Consider the following 13614-nt stretch of genomic DNA (forward strand, 5'->3'; position numbering starts at 1 on the left):
CTCTCCGCTCTGCTTTGTGTTTGGGCTGCGGCGCTGGCGGGGGTGGCGGGAGGGGGTGCCCGGTGCCGCGGGTGGTGGCACTCTGTGTCCCCGCCGAGCGCCGGGTCTGTGCCGTGTCCCCGCCGAGCGCCCCGGCACCGACCGCGGCCCCGGCGTGCGGCTCGTGGTCAGTGAGCTCGGTGATGCGAAAGCGGCGTGGCCGCGGGAGGAGCGGGCCGGGATTTCTCAGGACTGCCGGTCTGTTTCCCAGGGTTGTTGCGGGGTTTAATGCTGAAGTGCGTTCCCTTCCAGGACTCGCCCGGGAAGGACAGCACAGGAACCCCTTTCACTCGTAGGGAGAGCAGCAAACCCTAAAATACTGCTGCAGATAGTTCCATAAATAGAATGAAGTTAGGTGTTTGGGACTCATACAGAATCCCTGGGAAATGAGAAAACTTTAACCTCTAGAAAAATTAGGGCAGTAACAGAATAAAAATACTTGTAAGGTAGTTTATGACCACTCCATTTTTTTTTTACCTTACTGAAGAAACAAGCCTCCCCCCCTCGCCCCCCCCCCACCCCGACATTTAATTATTATGTATAGCGTCTGTTACAAAAAGTAAAAGATTACCGCATTTTGTTTAGGAGTCTCAGATTCTATAGTTTAGCACTTTTTTTTGACCTTTGAAATGGGTTTGATAATGCCAGATGTGAAATTATTGTATTTGAGTAGCCTCAGTTTTAAAGTGTTGTTATCAGTACAGAATTAATGGAAAAGAGTAATGCCAATGATAAAATATTTTGGTTGCTTTAAAAAGTCTTTTATGGGTAAGGGCAGTCATTATTACTCAAAATACAAAAATCTGAGTTCACATGAAATTTGTTCCTCTTTTTTTTTTTTTTTTGTCTTGTTACTGTTTTAAGCATTACGTAAAGAAAAACATAAAATGAAACCAAAAGCCTTAATGTGATTTTTGACTGGTTCCATTCTGCTCCTGATACAGTCTTTCTCCAGAGTGTATTGCCTTCTCATTGTGCAAAAATTCACTGTGGCTTATGACTTTTATTTCCTGGGGCTAAAAAAACAAAACCATGAAATGATAGATGTGTTATCAGGTCTTCACTGTATTCTAAGATCAAGGTAGTAATCTGGGTGCATTCATAAGATTTTATATTCATTACTATCTGCAGCACTTCTCATGCTATTTGCGCTGTGTGCTTTGAAAAGTTAAGGAAAGATTTTTTAAGCTTGGTAATTCCTCCCTGACCTGTAGATTTATGTCTCAGGAATGGCTGAAACTAAGCATTGTGACTTACAGACCTGTTTTTCTTTGTAGTTGTTCAGCATGTTTGTTATTGTTGGTCCCTAGGAACGGGAGGTAGGTTCAGGTTTAACATTTGTTTGTTCAGTGGTGATGGCTGGCTGACAAACTTGAGTCAGTCTGAGGGAGCTGCTGCTCTGTGTGGTGAAAATTTTTGAAACTCATAATGAAGTCAGTCTGTGGTATGGATCTGGTCCCTCTTGGCTGGTCAGGAAAGCAGGCTGCTCATGGATACAGAATTCCTCAGAGGGGTGCAGACTTACTGACTTAATTCTACAGTAGTCTGTTTGACCTGCAGTAAACTGGCACTTGGTTCTGAATGTTTGTGCTATCTTCAAATGTCCTATTCCACTCAAGTAAGGATGCAGGTAATAAATTCCAGCCTCAGTTTTATTCTTTATATTTCACAGAAGTGGGATATTTTGAGAGAGCTCTGGCTTATAGCTGTGGACAAGGGGTAGGCTCTCCATACCTGTGTGCCTGAGTGCTGTGGGGCTTTGACAAAAGCACTATTGATAGCCCAAAAAAAGGTGTGAGGACTGTAGTGTGTACAGTCTGGTTCCACTTTTCAGAAGTGTTTATAGGTGGTTCCCATCTCCCCTCCATCTCATTTGCTTGGAGAACCCTGAGTATGTAAGAGCACTGAGTAGGGTTTGTTGAGCTGGTGTAACTTCTCACTTATGACACTTCCAAAACCATAATGCCTGTAAGAAATAACTTCTCAAATCACAAGGTGTGGTTTAGCCAGAAGCTTCAGAAAATCAAAGTGGTATTTATTGGAGAACTGTTAATCTCTGAAGAACTAGGGGAGTTGTCTTCATGTTTGACTTAAAGCACGGTGTGCTTTTGCGGAGCTGGTGAGCATTTAAGCCACTGATTTCCCCAGCCCCCATTCAGTGCTGATTGTAGGGCTTTTATTCTTCCTTTCTGTAGACCAGTGAATGGTTTGAGCCATTGAGTCATACTAAAGACCCAATTTTTTTGAATGGATTGTCAAGACTTCTGGAACAAACATCGGACATGGCTCAGGACAAAATTCAAAAGAACTATGGATAAAGGGTTCTTGTTAAAGGAGATCCAGCTATGGATTAAATTTCCAGAAAGTAGCAAGAAGAACTGAGTCCTGAATTGTTTAGCAGTCTACATTTTCTTTTAAAATACTTGTTGCTGTGGGAGAGTAACTAAACCTGTCCTGACAGCCAACTGCTCCTTACTGCCATGGTGGCAAATCCAAAAAATAATGCAGTCTGGTGCTGCAGTGTTACTGGACCTTAAAAACTAGGCTCAGGTGGCCTGGATTCCACTGAAGTCCTTTTTCCCAGTCAATGGAGAATTCTAGGTGGTTCTGAAAAGCAATTCAGAGAATTTACATAAGACATTGAGTGGGGAGCTGCCTGGAAGCCAGCTAATAAGAAATAGGAGGCAGAAGGATTTATGTGGAATTTAGGCCATCTGAATATGGCCCTAAGAGGCGACTTAGTACTACTAAGTAAGGTGTATTAACACTAAGAGGACTTGGCTTCAATTTCTATCCGTTTCATCTCCTGCCGATTACTAAGCAAATTTACCATTTAAGCAGCTCCTTAAGGGTGGGGTTGTCCTGGCTCTCCCTGTCAGGACTGACCCCTGCACCAGCACAGCCTGTTCTGGGGGCAATCCAGCTAACAAGGCTCTGGGGGTCATGGTGGCCAGCAAGCTGAACATGGGGTAGCCTGAGGAGCACAGCCAGTAGGTCAAGGGAGATTATCCCATTCCATTTGGCACTTGTTAGACCACATCCATAATACAGCATCCAGTTGTGCTGCCCTCCTTGGGACAAAGGAAATGTCAATAAACTGGAGTGAGTTCAGTGGAGAGCTGCCAAGTTTGGCTGGAGTTGTGAACGTTTGATTTGTGAGGAGAAGTGGAGGAACTGTGCCTGTTGTTGAGCCTGGAGAAGAAAAGGCTTGGGGGGGCCTTTCCAGCACCTCTGTGAATGGTAGGAAGACGAGAGACTGCAGGTGTGAATTGAAGTCACAGAAGTCTGTGTTTATAAGGCATTTTTCACCCTGAGGTGTGTCAAGTGATGGGACTTGGTAGCCCAGAGAACTCGTTCAGACTCCTCCTTTGGAAGTTTTCAAAATCCAGCAGGATAAAGTCCTGAAAATGCAGGTGTAATTTCACAGCTGACTTTGCTTTGACCTTGAGGTTGTACCAGAGTCCCCCAATCTATCCTGTGGCTCTGTAACATCTGCCAACAGAGCAGTTGAAATGGAAGGTTCTGAGCCAGCTTCTTTAGGGCTACATTGTGGTCTGGCAGTGCAGGTTTACATGTCAGACTTGGAGCAGTATAGTAAGCACTCAAGCCAGTCCTAGGCAGCTCTCAAGTGGCAAGACTTTGTTTAATTATGCAGTTAGAGTTGGAAGAACCTGCTCTTCATCCTGAGGGCCTGGTCTACATCAGGATTTTCCATGTAATAAAGCCTGGGGGGCTCTCAAAGGATTCAGTACTCGGCTTCAAGTTTGGGATCTAATGATTTTGAGTCTGTTGAAGGAAGTCATGTGTACAAGGCCATATCCTCAGCACACCTCCTGAATGGCTATTCTGAAATACAAGGCGGGTGTGGGGAGTGCAACTCTGAAGGAAACTCAAATCTTATTCTGAATTACCTTCTGAATCAATTAGAGGAAAGCTGTTCACAATTCAAAATGGTTTGAATCAACTCAATTCAAAACTTGCAAGAGTCTTTTACTGATCCTTGGGAAGGAATCCTCACTCATGTGTTCTCTCGTTCCTTAAGTGAGCCTGCAGCTCATGGGAAGTCAAGGTGCTGACTTAAGGTGTCTGTAATCCTGGAGGAGGAGGTGGCAATTTGTCACCACCTGTGCATTGGGACATCATCTTTCCATCCGTGTTCGTGAGCCTTGTTAATTATAAAAATGTGCTAGTTAATTACAATATCTGAAATGGGACAAGCTGGCTTCTCAGTTCGATGAGTTTCCTGAAAAGCAGGGAAGATAAGACTATTGAAGTTACTGGTATATGGATTTTCACTGTTGATAATGAAAACAGCAAGACCAAAGTGCAAACCTCCTCCCATTGCAGTATAAAACTGGAAATCTAGTGCTTTGCTTTTTAGAGCTGTGCAAATATCCTTACCTTGAATGCTTGTATCTATTAGATGAAGCCAGTATGAGACCTGGATGGGGAAAACAGATAATGAAGATTAGAAGTGACTTACTGAAGCAGCAGAGTGGCACTAGTACAGTACTGCCACGTTCAATCCCCATCTATTTGCTGTGTTACATTCCTGTGTGTAGAGCATTCTCTCCTGAGGTAATTCCATAAGGATAGTATGCCCTGAAAACTGTGTAAAAATGCTTTTTCTGCATCTTTAGAGGCAAGACTTCTGCCTTTGCCTTACTACTCACTAGGACAAGGTATGGAACATCCCTTATTTTGTTCAGGGTGGCTGCTCAGACACGTGAGAAGTCTTGGCCATCTACAGGAAGGTTTTGCATGGGTGCTGTGCTTCTTGAGCAATTAGTACAGTGTCATACATCAATGTGCCTGGTGATGTAAGGTCTGTTGGATCAGACATAGAATTAAATTTCTACCAACCAAGGTTTTGAGACAGTATGAGAAGATAGTCTGTGAAACTGAGTGTGGTCTGCAGTAATTTTACCAAATCATTATTAAAATCAATGTTTATGAGCTCATTCTGTGAGAACCCAAGCAAAACTGGAAAGTAGAGCATCTGTGGTTAACTTAGAATTTAGATGAGTTGGTTATTTGTTTGGTAAAGAGGTATCTGTTGCTGGTTTTGAGTATATGGGTTTGGAGAAAGGAACAGAAGAAGCAGGAGAGGATGGCTTGCAGGAGGATGAGTGGTTATGTAGAAAAACATCTGCTTTTTTGTGTCTGCAGATTCTGTCAGGATTTTTGTTTGTGAGAGAGGTAAAGGCAGTAGGCACACAGGGGAGAGAGCTGTTCCAGGAGTGCTCAGGAAGGGAGCTTGGTGGTCTTTGTGGCAAGCTGGATTTGGTCTGTTCCAGCAGTAAGCCCACAAATGACTTGTAAAGCCCTGGTAACAGAACTTTCCAGGCATTTACAGCTGCAGTTTAATTATCCTGATGAAGTATTGCTGTGCCATATTGTTCTAGAGAAATGCTTTTCCTAATAATAACGTTGAGGTGCATAGAAAATATTTTCCAATTCTGCAGTGCTGAAAACTGTAGATTTTATTTTTTTCACTTTTCTTGAGGGGGAAGATTCTTATGGAGATTCTTACCTGCTTTTCTTACAATCTGCACAGAAGACTTAACCTGGTAACATCCAGTAATTTCAAGAACAAGATAAAAATCCACTTCCCAGCAGGGCTGTGTGCTCATGTGTACATGTCCAGGTCACCAAGCCAAGGTGGTTAGTGGGTGTTGGAAGGTGGGGTGGGGGTTTTTGACCAGGAAAGCTAGGTAAAACAGACACTCAAAAAGTTTAAATATATAATTTACTAATAAAATCAGTTATAGTTAAGAAAAAATTAGTCTTCGCCCAAATCCTGTGTTACACAGTCACAAATGCAGTTGTGGCCAGGTTCAGCTTGTGAAAGGACTGATACATCTGCTATCCTGACTTGTTTTTTATGCATGTGTAAATGTGTATATATCTAAGATTCTAAAAGTACGGTGGTTGAAACTGCATATATTTTAATTACATCATTAGCTTAATATTTCATGATTCTTTGGGGGATTTTTTTTAAAAGGAAGATGCATTTCACTTGTTTGAAATGCTAGCGGCTCATGAAATGTGAAATATTTATATTCTCCTTCTAGAAATATTTAATAGTCTGTTCTGGACTTCCGGATTGTATTAATCTAATGCTGACATCTGTATAAGACAGGCAAAATAATTTTTCCTGAGATTATTCACAAAATTCTTACAGTGTTGCTACTGTGGCACCTTTCTTTTTAAAAAAGGTCAGTGTTCTTGAAACTTAGCAGTTTCAAGGCTCTACCCAGCCACGTACCTCAATTTTGGTCATGTTTACATAATCAGAGTCTAAGGGTGTGTTTGATTTCCCTGAAGAGAAAAACAGGATTCTCTTCTACCCAAACCTCCCTCTACCTACGCAATATTTGTGTACTGATTCTGAGCCACTGCCTTGAGTGATCTCCTGGGAGGGTGTAGTTCCTTCCTCACCTTCATCCCATTCCGAGCATATCTGTGGGCACTGGATATTGTCCTCTGATTGTCACCACCTGTGTTTGTAAGTTTTAAGGGTGACACACACATAAGGACTTGGAGCTGAGAACAACACTTGTGTAATGCTTCTTCTCAGAGAATAAAATGGCTTCTAATTTAATGAGACCTTGTTCCATGTTTGCGTCGAGTTATGCAATTGTTGAGCATGTTCATGACTGATCCTGCCTTCCTTTGCTTACAAAAGGAAGAGTGATAAAAAGAGAGAAAAGGATATTTGTTCCAGTGGGATGGAGAGAGGTTGTCCTGATAGTCTGTTATTTCTAAAGCTAGAAAATAGAATGATGACTCAAACAAGCAGGGTAGATTTCTTTATACCATGTTTAAATAAATTATAGTGCTGGATTTTGAACAAAAGAGTAATTTTTCCCTAAGCAGTATAGATATAAAATCTAGATCAAGTAGCTCATTAGGAAAACACTGAATTTGAAGTATTTTCTTTTTCCTTGGCTGTTTCTTTCTTTTGTAATACCATATTCCCCACTGTCCCTAGAACTTTAGAGCAGCCAAGAGAACTAAAAGCCATACAAAGCAGTTTGCAGAGTAACAGCCCTACTTGTCTTTCTGTAACTCAGTGTTTTGTGACTTTCCATCAGTCACTGCACAACTTGTTGAATACAAAGTGTGCTGTCTGTCCATAAATAGATGGAGGAGTGAGGCCAAAGCATTAACAGCCAAAACCATCTTTTCTGGTAGTCTTCCCCAGATTTCATCAAGTGCTGTGACCAATCACATTGATTAGTCAATGGTTTAGCCATGGTTTCCAGGGTTTCCAGTTCCTTTTGGCAATTTGGTGTTTATGGTGCTGTGCTTGTATCCATAGGAAATACTTGTTAAAGTCCCATTTCAACTGATTGTATGTGCAGCATTTCTGGGGTCTTATAGATTGATTTGGTTTAATAGGAGTTTTTTGAAATCTGAAGTTAAATAAGTGAAGTAATTTTTTAACATTAGGTCCTAAAAAATACTAGGAGGAATGCAGTTTCTGACCATTGTGGGACAGCAGTTGCATTTGGACATATACTCCAAATCTTAAGCATAGTATTTCTGTTAAACCAGCTTAAAAGTCAGGCTTAATCATCTGTAAACGTGGGTGTTTAGGATGTGGGGATTCACAGGCACCATTGTGAGCAATCTAAGAAACAGATGACTCTGGTTTTGAGAATAGGTTTATAACCTGTGGCAGAGGTGAAGTTACCAAAGGTAAAAATTACATATTCCCAGGACTTTGAGCAAACTTTATTTCTCTGCTTGTATTTCTGCTCAGGAAAAACTCCACTGGTTATTTTTTGCATTTATATTGCTGCTGGAGTGAAGCACTTCTTTTGAGATGCCTTGCTTAGTCCTTACAGAGAGAATCAGTCTACAAACTCTGGAACTCCCAATGCATCTTGTGTGAGTATTGGTTTGAAGCAAGACTTACTAGGGCTGATATTTTTATAAATTTCATTCCTGTTGTTTTTCTGCTGTGTGCCTTGAGGGTAATCTCTTCATTGTACTGAGAGTGAATGTTGGATAACACAATCTGCACCCTGACATGGGTTGGGAGCAGCAGTCTTTCCTTAATAAGGTAGTGATCCTTTCTGAAGGATTTGTGACTTCCACAAAGGCCAGAGGAGAGGGGTTGTTCCTGTTCTGGAGTTTGAGGTACTACAGTGGAAAGCATGGGGTGTAAGAAAAGTAGATAGTCTTGTGGGATCCACTTAATTCCATTTATTTTGGCAGTAAATCACTGTAGATGACTGGACACGATGATGTTAAAAAAAAAATAACCAACCTAACCAAATCTAGCAAAACCCCAAATAATTGGAACCTGAGAATGTATTTATCCTTCAAAAGAGAAAGTGTATTAAAATGTCACCAGCTTAGCCTTTCAAATTAAGTGCTGAAACATCCCACTTTATCACTTTGATAGCTTACATCATCCTGTGGATATCCTTCTTGCTCTGAAACGTATTGTAAAATTCTTCAAATATGTATTGTTCATCTGGCTGATATTGTGAGAAATTTGTCTAAAGATTTATAATTTTCACACTTTTTCTTGTGAAGTCTGTATCTTCATTTTATTATCTCAGATTTGTTATGTTACCTGAGTATTCATCTGCTCCTTGTTTTTCAGGAGCTTCTGGTATAAGGTTATCAAGTCCCTCAAGATTTGAACCAAACTGTGCAGTTGTTTTGATGTTAATTAGTAGCTATAGGTAGGCAGTTTTGATTAAGCAATTGCATTGTGAAACTTGTAGAGACTTGTAGGCTTGGCTAATCTTCTGTTTTGGGGGAAGGGGAACACAATCCCAAGATGAAAGGGCTGTCTGGACAGAGCCTGAAGTCAGCAGGGCAGAGCAGTAACTGGGGAAGGTGATTCTGGCACTGACCACCTACTCAAAACAGACCCTGACTCCAGTAAAGAAGGGCTGTGCATGTGGGCTAATTAGCAAGGAGCAGTGAGAAGGGTAACTAGTGAATAGGGGTTTGAATACTAGTTAGTGAGAAGGCTGTGTATTTGTAACCAGGGAACAGTGATGCCCTTGGTAAAATGTGTAACTAGTGTTAACTTTGTGGGATTACACCTAGATCCCTACTTTGTGCAAACTAGAATAAAGAAATCAAATATCTCATCTTGGTGTGTGAATTGACACTGCACACCAGGGAATGATCCAGCATCAGGGCCAACAGTTATCAACAAAACAGTTATTAACATAATCCCATCAAATAGAGAAGAAATGTTAAAGAAAGAAGGCAAAGACAACATAAATACACAGGCTTACAAGATTTTGGACCTGGCCAAAATTAATTGAAAAATGCATATAGGATAATGGGTTATAATTTTTTTACTGTGACATTACATGAACTGAAATTCATCTAACAGTAAATAAGAACAACTTTCTGCTGGAGAAAAAAATCCCAAAGCACCTTTACAGTTAAAGATATGTGAAATTGTTTTGTTTATTTTTTTTAGTTCTGATCTAATGAATACATGACTAGGATACAGTACAAACCACATTGAATATATGGCAGCAGACCATCTATTTTTGTTTTTTTCTAAGAAACAAACCAGTCATAACTGTTCACGCCTTAGCATTTCAATTTTCCCAGAAACTGGAGAGATTGCGGGGCTGATCTTAGGCTGTGTTTTGTTGTAGAAAACAGCACATGAAGCCGTTCTGGTGAGTCCCTTGAATTGGGATGGAAAGCAGTCTGCCTCCCAGTGGAAGCACTTAGGGCCATTGACTTAAACGAGTGGAAAATGACTGTAGGAATTTGGAGTGATAAGCTGGCAGTGATAACTCGCTGTTAACCCAACTTCTTCAGCAGGCAAAGGTTCCTGGTGAAGCTTCTGGCTTATTTTTATTCAGACTTTTTTCATACTGTATGTGCCGTGGTTTTGATGTTCTTGTTTATGTACTCCTCCGAGTTTAATTTGTGTCTGTGGTTTGAAAATCTAGCAGTATGCTGGGGAAATGGGTGGTTTCATCTCTCTCTAGCATACACCAAAGTTCCTCTGAGGCCTTCTCCACTAGCAAGGTACTTTACCTATTAGTTTCTTTTTCTCTCTCTCACAAACATGAAAACATTTAATTTAGTTTGGTACTAAATGCATTTCTGAAATGCTCTATTAATTGCTTGTGGAAATGAATGGAGGCAGTGGATTGACAGTATCTGGTAAAGTGCCTGAAATGAGTTAAGACACTTTGCCATGAAGTGTCATGTAGTGGGAGGGGGAGGAGGTGAAAGATGGATCAGCACTGGATTGTGTTCTGGCATAGCTATTATTTGTTACATGATTTTAAGGATGTGTTTTTAGCACAATTCTTTTTGGGAAGCGCTTTTGGTTTTGCTGATGAAGTTGTCACATTAGAGCTGTGCTTTATTGTTCTTATTAATAAAGGTGTACTTGTTAATCCACTAAATATCTAAACTGTCTTGGATAAGTTAAAAAAAACCCTTATTTAAGGAAAATAAGGTTTAAAATGTTTTAAATAGAAAAAAATCTTAAGATGCAGTATTACAATGAGGTTTGCATTTTTAGTTGACTTTATTGGAAGGGTGTTCATGTTGTGGGTCAAGGAGCTTTAGGAGTGTTTAATTATTGTTCCTGAGCTCATTGGTGTTGAACTCACTTTGGTTTAGTTTTACTTTTCACCTGGAACAAAAGTTTAAACTTAAGTTTTTAGCCTCTGCAGTCAGACTGTGGATTGGAGTCTTGTAGCTTTTTTGTGGGGGAAATAAATCTGTCTGCTTTGTGATGTCACTTTAGCTTTCAATTTTCTTTTAAATTTCAATTTTCTTATAAATGTCACTGATTAGGAAGCAGAGGAGGGATGTATGAACCTGGGCCCTTGCTATCCTTTAGTGTGCAGTGATATTTCAGACAGTGGGGCTTGGGTATACCTAAAAGATGTTGATGTCAAATACAAGTTTTTAATACTCACCATTACCTTTTTAGAATAATTGGATATACTAAGGCTCTGTTTTAGAGAAAGCACAGTTCTGTGTCCTTGCAAAATGTCAGTTCCTTCTATGTAGTTTAGTTCTGTGCTACTGCGTTTGTCTTCCTATTGTCTGCCAATGCTAGGTGTGATTTTTTCCACTTGATGTAAATAAACCTAAGAGGAAAAAGAATATTTTCTAGATAATAACTTTTCCTTTTTATCAAAATTTAGTTAATACCATAGAGAGTGTCTCTCTAGGGTAGAAGGACTTCATTGGTTCATGTAATTTCTACTTTGTAGTATTTTGGTGTTTAACAAGGGCATAATAATTTATTTATCCTAATAATATGTCCTCTGGCTGCCTTCTAAGGAAATGAGTGTATCATTTTACAAATTTATATCCTTCACATTGACATGTGAAGGATATAAATTAAACCCCTTTATATTTATAGGATGTGTGTTAGCCTATACCCGAAGTTTAAAGGTATTTAAGCTTGTAGTACTTGAAACCCCCAAGGCTGAGCTCCTGTAAAAGTAAGTAGTGAGATCATTAGGAGAGCAGCAGGTTAATCCCCAGGCCACAGCTCTGCCCTGATCCTGCAGTGTGCTGTGGCACTTGTGTCACAGCGTGTCCTGCTGTCCCTGTGCTGAGCCTGCTTCTTCCACAGCCCAGGGGGCTTTCATCTGCAGCTCCACTGCCAGGTTTCTTCCCTCTCCACCTCTGGTTTTGCCTTGTCAGTCACTCCTGTCATGGTTAGGTTAGTCAGTGTGCAATAACAGAAGAATAACATCTTTTGTAGTGATAATTTTCTGTTGATTTTGGTGGTTGCAGTGACTCATGGTAGGCTCAAATGATATCGAAGTTGATACAAAGGAAAATCCACCATTCCACCCTGAGAAGGGAGAGGGTTTAAACTGGATCGACAAACTAATCTTCCTAGCCACACAGGCACTTGTGTGTTGGTACAATGGAGGGCAAGAGTGGAATTACCTTTTGGAGATGAGCAGTCTGTTTTTATTAGCAGCCCAGCGTTAAATCTGCTTGAGCCAAACTGAAATCACAGCCTCAGGCTGTGCAGCTCGTGCACAACCTTTGCTGCCCCAGTGGTCTGTGAAACTCCTACCTGGAAACTGGTTTGTTCCAGGTCATGATGCTCTTCCCTGGCAGTCTGTGTGCCCTGCTGTGCTTCAGAACCACGCTCCTGCAGAGCAGTGCCTGAGCTTCCCTCGGGACTGGAGCTGAGTTGTAGATTTGCTTATGTTGAAGCGTTGAGTGGATCTAGTTGTGGAAGCAGGAGTGGGAGTGCTGCGTTGGCTCTGGCCATCTGCCAGTGTTGTGTTCCCTGGCAGAGTGAGGGGAAGCATTTAAAGAGCCTTAGGATTCACCCAGGCTTGTGCTAGAGGTGGGTCACAGCTGGAAGCTACAGATGATCTGAATAAGGTAACTCAGAATTAACCTACGTGTCCTCCAGAGAGTGTTTATTCTCTCAATGCCCTGAAGATCTGCTTCCTTTTGAGAGCAGAGATGTTATCAATAGCAGTTTTGGTCTCCCACCATTCCTCTTGCTGTGTGAGACCACAGAAGTTCACAGAATGTGGAGCAGCAGGGACAGACAGGTTGTCTCCTGTTCAGGACTGGGACTGAGATGTCAAGGACTGGAGTTGATGTGGGAATTAGTTTCGTTCTTGTGCGCTTGCTTGAAAGACAGAAGAACCTCTGTCTGGGTGTGCACCTGGGTGTAACTGGGTGTTACAGCTGTGCAATCCTCTGCTAGATCTTTCTGCAGCAGAGGCTGTTCAATGCCTGTGACGAGCCCAGCATGGTCATGTGGAGCTGTTGAGGGAGGTCCTGCTGGGCTTGTTCCCAGTGCACAGTGGTTCCTGGGGGTCAGTCTGCTGAGCAGTGCTTTTCCTCCCTGCTGAAAGCAGATGTGCTTTGGGACAGAGCGCTGGACCTGTTCCCAGCTTGACTGCAGAGAGGCGCTCCTGTTTGTGGCAGGGTTCAGGTCTGCCTAGAAAAGGGTTTTGGGGATGTTTGGGAGGCTCATGGAAGTCTTCCTTGTGCTGGAAGTGATGCTGAGACTTAGGCAGCAGCCTGGAAAAGGGTGACTTGGGGGAGGTTGGAAAATCAGCAGGCAGGGTACAAGGACAGTGTGTGCACTTGTGTGGAAACCACAGGGTCTGTGAGGGATGGTCTGCAGGGATGGTCTGGAGGGTGCTGGGCCCTGGAGAGCAGCACAGCTCCCACAGACAGTGCCAGGGCAGCAGCAGTGCTCAGGGGGTGCAGGAGGTGGTGGGTGGAGGCTTGTGGGGAGCAGTGAAGGGTGAGCTGGGGAGATGAGGTGTGTCCTTGTGCCCACTCTGCTGTTGCTTCCAATCTGGGAGGATGTGCGGAGCACCAGCCCTCTCCAGGGACCCAAAGCATCCATTTCCAGCATTCAGTAGGGCTTGCTGGGATTTCTAGCCTCTCTGTTTCAAGAAGTATGTGAAAACACTTGTGCTGTACCCATGAAGAGCATCTGCTTTCAGATATAACTGTCCCTTAACCCTGTATTGCAAAAGAGACCTTCCCCTGAGGTACATGGTTGGGATTCTCCTCTGCACCGCTCATCGCCCCAGGCCCTCCTTGCTTCACAGTCCT

General features: G+C 42.1%; 1 protein-coding gene across 8 annotated transcripts in view; it reads left to right on the top strand.

Moving 5' to 3' along the window:
- ACSL3 (acyl-CoA synthetase long chain family member 3) overlaps positions 1 to 13614 on the top strand; it is a 62756-nt gene that overhangs the window by 11950 nt on the left and 37192 nt on the right. Inside the window, exon 2 of one of the 8 annotated variants that reach the window (XM_021553712.4) lies at positions 7808 to 7935. The exons of 6 other annotated variants lie outside the window; for them this stretch is intronic. The gene's annotated coding sequence lies outside the window, so the exon portion shown is untranslated. Of the gene's footprint in view, positions 1 to 256; positions 7936 to 13614 lie in introns of those variants that run through there. One more of the 8 variants, XM_085587659.1, reaches the window with a different exon arrangement.

Source organism: Lonchura striata, chromosome 9 (assembly GCF_050655825.1).
Source record: "Lonchura striata isolate lonStrDom1 chromosome 9, ASM5065582v1, whole genome shotgun sequence".
NCBI classification, from domain to species: domain Eukaryota; kingdom Metazoa; phylum Chordata; class Aves; order Passeriformes; family Estrildidae; genus Lonchura; species Lonchura striata.